Source organism: Fukomys damarensis, unplaced genomic scaffold (assembly GCF_012274545.1).
Source record: "Fukomys damarensis isolate Sample0158 unplaced genomic scaffold, DMR_v1.0_HiC HiC_scaffold_4, whole genome shotgun sequence".
Lineage (NCBI taxonomy): Eukaryota > Metazoa > Chordata > Mammalia > Rodentia > Bathyergidae > Fukomys > Fukomys damarensis.
Window position 1 is genome coordinate 70,775,100 of NW_022900916.1, and position 8,106 is coordinate 70,783,205.

Below are 8,106 nucleotides of genomic sequence, written 5' to 3' on the forward strand. Positions count from 1 at the left end.
CACACCACTAGTATAATACTCCACCCCATGAAACTTTTTTTTTTTTTTTTTGAGACAAGTTCTTGCTCGGTAGTCCAGGCTGGTCTTGAACTCACTATGTGGCCCAGGCTGGACTTGAACTCATGGCAGTCCTCCTTGCACTTGGCTCCTAAGTGCTGAAAGCACAGGTGTGCAACACCACACCCAGCTGAAACTCTGTTTTATGCATACAAATTTATTTTAAAACATTGTAAAAGTTGACCTCTGGGGCTATAATGTTGCTCTGCTTCTATATGGGGCCAGATCAGGCATTGAAAGCCCAAGTGGAGACATTTTAAGACTGCCTTCTTGGGCCAGGGATTTAACTCAGTGGTTCCACCACCTGCCTCGCAGGCACAATGTCCTGAATTCGATCCCTGGTACCAAAAAAGTGTCTTCTCAAAGTTTCTTGTGTACCTCACTCCTGTTCCATCTATTGGCTCCGCCTCCACAGCTGTGCCCCAGCCCAACTGTGCACCAGGACAGACTTCTCCTTTGTGGGATCCTGAACCGGGGAGCCAGATTCTCCACACTCAGAATTAGGGGTGCTCTCCTGGACCTGCTTGTCACTGGCAGGCCTTTGGATTGTGTTTGGAATTTTAGAGGCTTTTTGCAAGACGTGTCAGGACTTTTCTTGGATTTCCCTTTCAAATAAGTCTTCCAGTTTGGACACCTCTGAGTCCACTCAAAGCACACTCATTTCTCTGGGGATGTAGGGAGGAGGACAGCAGTGAAGTGTTTCCTTTCTGCTTGCAGTTGTCTCTAATCTCAGAAACCCAAATCTCCAAAGCTGACAGATCATCATTTAAATTGGTGGCTCTGGGGCACCTGGACTAATAACAGCAGCCAAGATCTTCCAGCTGTCAGACGTGAGCTCTCTTGCGATGGCTACAAACAGCTTTTTAGATTTCAGAGAATGGTAACTGAATCTTTCCACAGGTTAAAGAGGAACCTGCATTTCTACCCTCTTCTCCCCACCAGGGTTCAGGAGTACAGTTTGGGCCATTTCCTGCCTGAAAGAGTCCTGGGAGTGAAAAGTCATCCAATTCAAAGTAAATTCTGCAAAGGAGCCAACCTTGCAGAGGATATCAAGTACTGAAATATAAAAGTATTTGAAAAATCACTGCAAAATTATTTGAAATTTATTCTGTAGCTCTGAGAAAAATACCTGATGCACCAACTGAAGAGGAGGAACGACTCCTTCAGGCTCATGGCTTCGGAGGTTTCAGTCTGTGGTACAACACCTCCCCACGTGCAGGCTGTGGTGAGGCAGGGCATCGTGGAGGGTGGCACGTGGTGGGTGGAGCTGCTCACTCCAAGGTGGTCAGGAAAGAGGGGGCTGCGTCCCTGAGGCCACTTCCTCACTCCTTCTGCCAGGCTCTGCCTCCTGAAGGCTCCACCCCCTCTGAATGGTGCCATCAGCAGGAACTCAGTCTGCAGTTGGACCCTTGGGGACCCTTATGATCCAAACCCTAACAGATGCATGACATTGTCTCACTTAACAGGCAGTGATATTTGGTGACCTAAAATGCCCCTGCTCCAGAAATTAAAATCCCCAGAAATACTATTTTCTCAAACATTTTTTCTATCCCCAGATACCTGAGGGTCAAGGAACATTATCTCTAGCTACAGAAGCTGATAAAGGACATGTTTGGTGACCAAGGAGTGTGTGTCATAAAGAGGGTAGCCAGCTGATGTTATCACAATCTGTCAGGATGACAATGTAAACTTTATAAGCCCCATGGGACTGGGGATTCTCATTTTTCCCAAGAACTCTCCTTTTCTGATTCTTTTTCCTTTAAGTTTATTGGTATTTTATAGGTATACAGTACAGTTACATTAATCATTGGGATCTTGTATCTTTACATTATGTATCTTGGTTCTTATTTTTCCCCCATACCCCAGCTCTCCCATCACTCCCTCTACCCTTTCCTATTTACAAAGAATTTGTTTCCATTTTTCCCTTTTCTCATATTTTTTTCTTTTCCATTCTTACCTTTCCCCTACCCTTCCCACTTCCCCTACTCCTTTAGCCCTTTTCTTCCTATTTCACATTATCAATTATACAATTTGAACCTTATTTACACTTTTAGTTTTTCACACCAGAGAAACTATTTGGTATTTACATGTGTATGTCTTATTAATTTCACTTAAGAGTATGGACTCAATATGTATCAATTTTCCTATAAATGTTTCTGGTTTCTCATCCTTTATGGCTGTGTAATACTACATTTTATAGAAAAACCACACTTTATCCAGTCTCCACTTGCTGGACATTTGGTCCGTTTCCAAGTTATAACTATTACAAACTGTGCCGCTATAAACATGGGTACTCATATACCGCTGTGGTATGCTTTTTTTAGTTCTTTTGGAAAGATACCCAGCAGAGGGACACCTGGGTCAAATGGAACCTCTAATCCTAGTTCTTTTAAGTATCTCCATATTGATTTTCACAGTGGCTGCACCAGTCTGCACTCCCACCAACAATGGAGAAGGGTTGCTTTCTCCCCACAACCCCACCAGCATCTGTTATTGGTTGATTTCTTGATAGCAGCCATTCTTTCTGGGGTGAGGTGGAAACTCAAGTGTTGTTTTCATCTGCATCTCTCTAATGACTATTGATGTTAAACATTTTTCATATATTTATTTGCTGCTCTTGTTTGTCTGAGAAATGTCTGTTCATTTCATATGCATTTTTGAATAAGGTCTTTATATTTGGAAGGTCAGATTTTTTTGAGTTCTTCATATATTTTATATAGTAGACCTCTATCTGAGCTGGCAAAAACTTTTTTCCACATTGTATGTTGTCACTCAGTTCTATTGGTGGTTTCTTTTGCAGTGCAGTTGCTTATTAATAAGAGGAGATCCAGTTGTTGATTCTTTGTGCTAGTTCCGTTGCTACTGAGGATTTGTTCATAAAGTCTTTTCCTATGCCATTTTCTCTGAGAGTTCTACCTAATTTTTCTTTCAGCAAGTGTAGTGTTTCTGTATAAATATTTAGATCTTTAATCCACTTGGATTTTAGTTTAGTGTATGGTGAAAGATAGGAGTCTAGTTTCAATCTTTGGCAAGTTGAAATCCAGTTTTTCCAATACAATTTATTGAAGAGGCTCCTTTGTCAAAGATGAGGTAGCTGAGTACATCTGGAGTTGCTTCTGCATCTATTCCACTGATTCTTGGGTCTGGTTCTTTGCCAGTACCATGCTGGTTTTATTAGAGTGGCTTTGTAGTATAGTTTCAAGTTGGGGATTGTGATACCCACTGCCATGTCTGTGTTGCCTAGAATTGCTTTTGCTATTCTAGGTCTCTTCTGATTATACGTGCATGTTTGGATTGTTTTCTCCAGTTCTTTGAAAATGCTGTTGGGATTTCAATTGGGATTGTATTGAATCTGTACAGCAATTTTTGAAGTATAATCATTTTCTTTTCTTTTCTTTTTTTCTTTTTTACTGGGGATCAACTTCAGGCCCTTGTGCTTGCGAGGCAGGTGCCAGAACCACTGAGCTAAATCCCCAGTCCATGATCATTTTCATTATGTTGGTTCCTTGGTATTCAAGAGGTTTCTGAGGTGTTCTTTGTCATGAGAGTAATTTATTTTCCCCCTCAATTTTGAAGATAGTTTTGCAGGATACATTCGTCTAGGTTGGAGATTGTTTTCTCTTAGGGTTTGAAATATCTCACTCCAGGCTCTCCTTAACTTGAGGATTTGTGTTGAAAAGTCTTCTGTGACTTTGATGGGCTTTCCTTTGCATGTGATTTGTTTCTTTTCTCTTAACTTGTAGTATTTTGTTCTTCTGTTGGGTTTCCAGGATCTTGATTATGACATCTCTAGGTGTAGATTCTTTTTTATCATGATTAGTTGGAGTCCTATATACTGCACTTTTCTGTGTGTCAAATTCTGTTACTCTTTTTGGGATGTTTTCTGTCTTTAATTTTGTGAAGTTTTCAATGTCATTTGTACTTCCTCCTGGTTTTTTGTGGACTCCTATTGGTCTTATATCATTCTTGTTTGCATCATCTAGGAGCTGTTGAATTGATTTCTCATGGCCCCTTACTATTTTTCAGAGATCTCTCTTTTCATGGTCACTGACCGCCATTCTGTCTTCTGTATCTGATATTCTGTCTTCAGATTTGGTCAGTCTGTTGTGTATACTTTCAACAGGGTTTTCTATCTCCTGGATATCTATTTGAATCTTTCTCATGGATTCCATTTCTTTCCTATGCTGGCATTCATAGCTTCCATCATGGTCCTAAACTCATGTAGTTTTTTAATCTTTCAGTTCTAGAATCTCTAATCATGTCTTTCACTCTGCTCACCATCTCTATAGTTATCCAGGAAATTATTTCTCTTTTGAATTTTTCTAGAGCCTCATTCATCTATTTTGTTACTTCTTATACTATCAGTTCAGGATTCCATGTGTTTGATTGTCAGACTTTTCCACCTCATTTCCTTTAAAATTTGCCTTTGATGAGTGCAAGTCTGTGTTCATGTCTTGCTTAAATGTCTTCTCATTTCTATTTTTGTCATTAGTACTGTCCTTTTGTTTAATTCTTGGGTTAATATTTCGATCTTCCTGATACAGCTGGTCTTTAGGGTTTGAGTCTCTAATGACTCTGAGACACTCTTATTTTCATGATACCAGGAGGGACAACTGATTAGATCAATCACAACACCTTAGCCCAAGTGATACAGTCAGCAACACAATAGCATCAAGCAGAGCTTAGAAACTGACAATTTGTGGTAGTTATTAGTTTATCACCTTTAACCGTATGAATTAAATCAAAATCAAGGACCAGCCCAAAATATATTTATAGTGAATAAACTCTTCAATATAGCAATTTGCCCTTCGGGATGGATACTTAGAAGGAGTTGGGAGGAGAGGGATAGATAGAAGGATAGCGGAAAGTTAGAAGTTAGTCCAGAGGGCAGGGGATGATCATGCAAACTCTAGAAAACTGTTGAAGACAAGAGGAAAAGACAGATTGAAAGAACAAAGAGAAGAATAGAACAACCTAACAGCAATAGGGAAGCTATAAACTACATTCACTTTCCTTTGAAATTAAGGACAATTGAGAGAAGGAAAAAGATAGGAGAAAAGAAAAAGAAAAGAAGAGGGTGGGTGGCATGGGGGAAGGAGTGGTTGGAGCTTGGGAGGGGTGGCTCTCTCTCTTGCCCACTCACCTCTAGTCTTGGGCCATGACTGGCACCCCCACTGCCATGCCACTGGAGATGGTGAGCTCTGCCCCCTATACTGCCCGCCCTGCAGACCAAGCTACAATCTCATGGGCCAGGTGATCAGGTGATGCTTCTGGGAGACTCAGGTGTTGGCAAAACCTGTTTCCTGATCCAGTTCAAAGATGGGGCCTTCTTGTCTGGGACCTTCACAGCCACAGTTGGCATAGACTTCAGGAACAAGGTAGTGATGGTGGATGATAAAAGGGTGAAGCTACAAATCTAGGACACTATAGGGTAGGAGTGCTTCTGCAGTGTCACCCGTACCTACTACCGAGATGCCCAGGCCTTGCTCCTGCTGTATTACATCACCAACAAATCTTCCTTTGGCAACCTCGGGGCCTAGCTCACCAAGTTTCATGAGTTGCCTAGAGCAACCTGGTGATCACGCTGCTAGGCAACAAAGCAGATGGGATAGTAGCAGTGAAAAGGTGATCCATTCAGAGGAAGGAAAGACTCTGGCCAGGGAACATGGTGTTCCCTTCATGGAGACTAGCACCAAAACCAGCATGAACATGGAATTAGCCTTCCTGGACATTGCCAAGGAGCTGAAACACTGGGCAGGGCAGCAGGCTAATGAGCCCAGTTTCCAGATCCAAGATTATGTGGAGTCCCAGAAAAAAATGGCCCAGCTGCTGCTCCTTTTTGTGACTCCCAAGCCCTCAGGTTATAGCTGTCCCCCCAACACTGGCTTATTCTGGGATGGATGACTGAGCCAATGGGGAGAGAGTTGGGAGGTCCAATACACAGCCCTTTCCCCCAGGCAGCTATATTGTAGGTCCCACCCTCATTCTTGTAGCTTCCTGTATTCTGGGGAAGGGTAAAATACTTGCATTTTATTTTAATGAAACATAATACCAAAATAAAAAGGCAACAGGATGCCCAGAAAACCGAGATAGGGACCTGGGAGTCCTTTTGCCTTCTTCAATTTAAGACTTGGATCTGAGAGGCTGGGCCTCTCTTCTAACAAGGGTGGCATTGCCCCTGCCAACTCCTTAGGGAACATTCTTCCCTCGTAAGTTGCACTGGGAACTAGACCAAAACCTCAGGGAGGATAAAAGTTGTAAATATTGTGAGGGGACTGCTTCCTGGGCAGGGATAGTAGAGACTAGGGTCTGTCCTCTGGCTACCTCTGGCCTTCCTGACCCCTTCCTGAAGGTGCAACCCCTCCCCTCCAGCACACAAGCTCCTTGGAGCAGCTGGAAACATTGGCTCCTGAACCTTAGATCCCAGACCAACCCCTCCCCACATCCCTATCTCATCTGCCTTTCTGCGCCAGTCCCTAGACATCCAAGGTCAGAGCTAGGAAAAGATTTCTCTTCGCTTTCCAATCCTTCGGAGGGTGAGGAACCCCACAGCTACTTCAAGCAGCAGAGGTGCTCAGCTCCCTTGGGTTACGAGCCAGATAAAGAGAAACTCCTGGATCCTGGAGCAAGTGAGAGGCAGGACTGAGCAAACCTGCCCTCAGTCTATCTCCATAATCCCAAGCTCTCCCTCGAGTCTGACTGCTATGCCCTTTGCTTTAACTTCTCAGACACTAGGGCCCAAATTGCTTTATTTCAATTCCTATTGAGACAGGTTGGGGAGTGGAGTCATCCATTTTGGGGTGAAGCAAGGCAAAGGATACAAAATAAGAATAAGTGGGTAGACCTACGGTGAGGAGAGGGGCGGCAAAGAGTCTGTGTGGGCCCATCACATTTCTCCCAAAGCCCTCACCTCAGTCCTCGAAAGTGAACGTAAGACATCCAGGTCATGACCTTCAGGGGAAGCACAGCAAAGAAGTATGGAGGCACAGGTATGAGGCTGCTGCATTTGCTTTCAAGGCAGGAATCTTATGGTTTGAGCTCCCACTCGGGCTGATAAGGAAGATAGCAAAACTCTCCCTAGCTTCTCCTGGGGAGAGGCCTGATCTTGCAGGTTTCTTCTGGGACCTAGGGCAGGTTGCAAAAGGTAGGGGCACATAGGTGGCCCTGGGCTTCCGTCATTTGTGTTTTTCAGAATTAAACTGCAATATTTTGGAAATTAAAAAACAAACAAAAAAACATGAACAAACAAAAAAGAAGAAATCCAAATTAGGGTAGGGAGAGGAACAAAAAGGGAGATGAAGAACCATGTAGGAGAGGAGAGTGAGAAAGAAAGAGCTAGAAATGAGAGAAAAAAAGAAAAAGAAGAAAGAAAAAAGGAAGAATTTGAAAGAGTGGAAAAAATAAAAATAAGGAAAAGTAATAATTTAAAAAATAAAAATGAAGGGCCTCCTTAATGGTACATCTCTGCTGTCACAGTGTGGGCCGCAGTGTGCAGATCTAAGCCAGTTAGGCTCAGCAAGCCAGCAGCAGACCCGTGAGATTCAGGCTGATTTCTGGCTGAAAAGCCCTGGTTGAGCTCCCTGACCACCTAGTAGGTTGAACTCTGTGAAGTTCTACTTAAGGTTCCAGCTGCCCTTCCTCTGAGGATAATTCAAGTTCAGATGGGAGGTGCTGATCCCTCCAATTTACCAACCACAGAGGTCTGGTGTGCCTTTACTGCAGAGATTCTCTTCACCTTTCCAGTGGGCTTCAATTATCATCAAGGAGCCTGAGAGAGGTCCTCTTCCTGTTGTTCACATCTGCTCCATCTTCTGGAGCTCAGGAAAATTAGCTTTATGACCATTTATCTTGGTGATTACAGTTTTTTTTTAAGGTAGTTTAGCAGATTTCACTAACAATGCTCTTTTCTTGTTTTCACTAGTTTTTCAAAATTTTGTTACTTTATATAATCAAATTTGCATGTAAAACTGTTAAACAAGGAACACTAAAATATTTTACTCACACTACTTTCTTAGACTATTCCCTAAACACAATAAACATAAATGATCT

The 8,106-nt window shown here is 42.7% G+C and overlaps 1 pseudogene; it reads left to right on the plus strand.

Annotated features, from left to right (window-relative positions):
* Positions 1-5,215: 5,215 nt before the first annotated feature.
* LOC104849175 lies at positions 5,216-5,902 on the plus strand (annotated as a pseudogene).
* Positions 5,903-8,106: the final 2,204 nt, after the last annotated feature.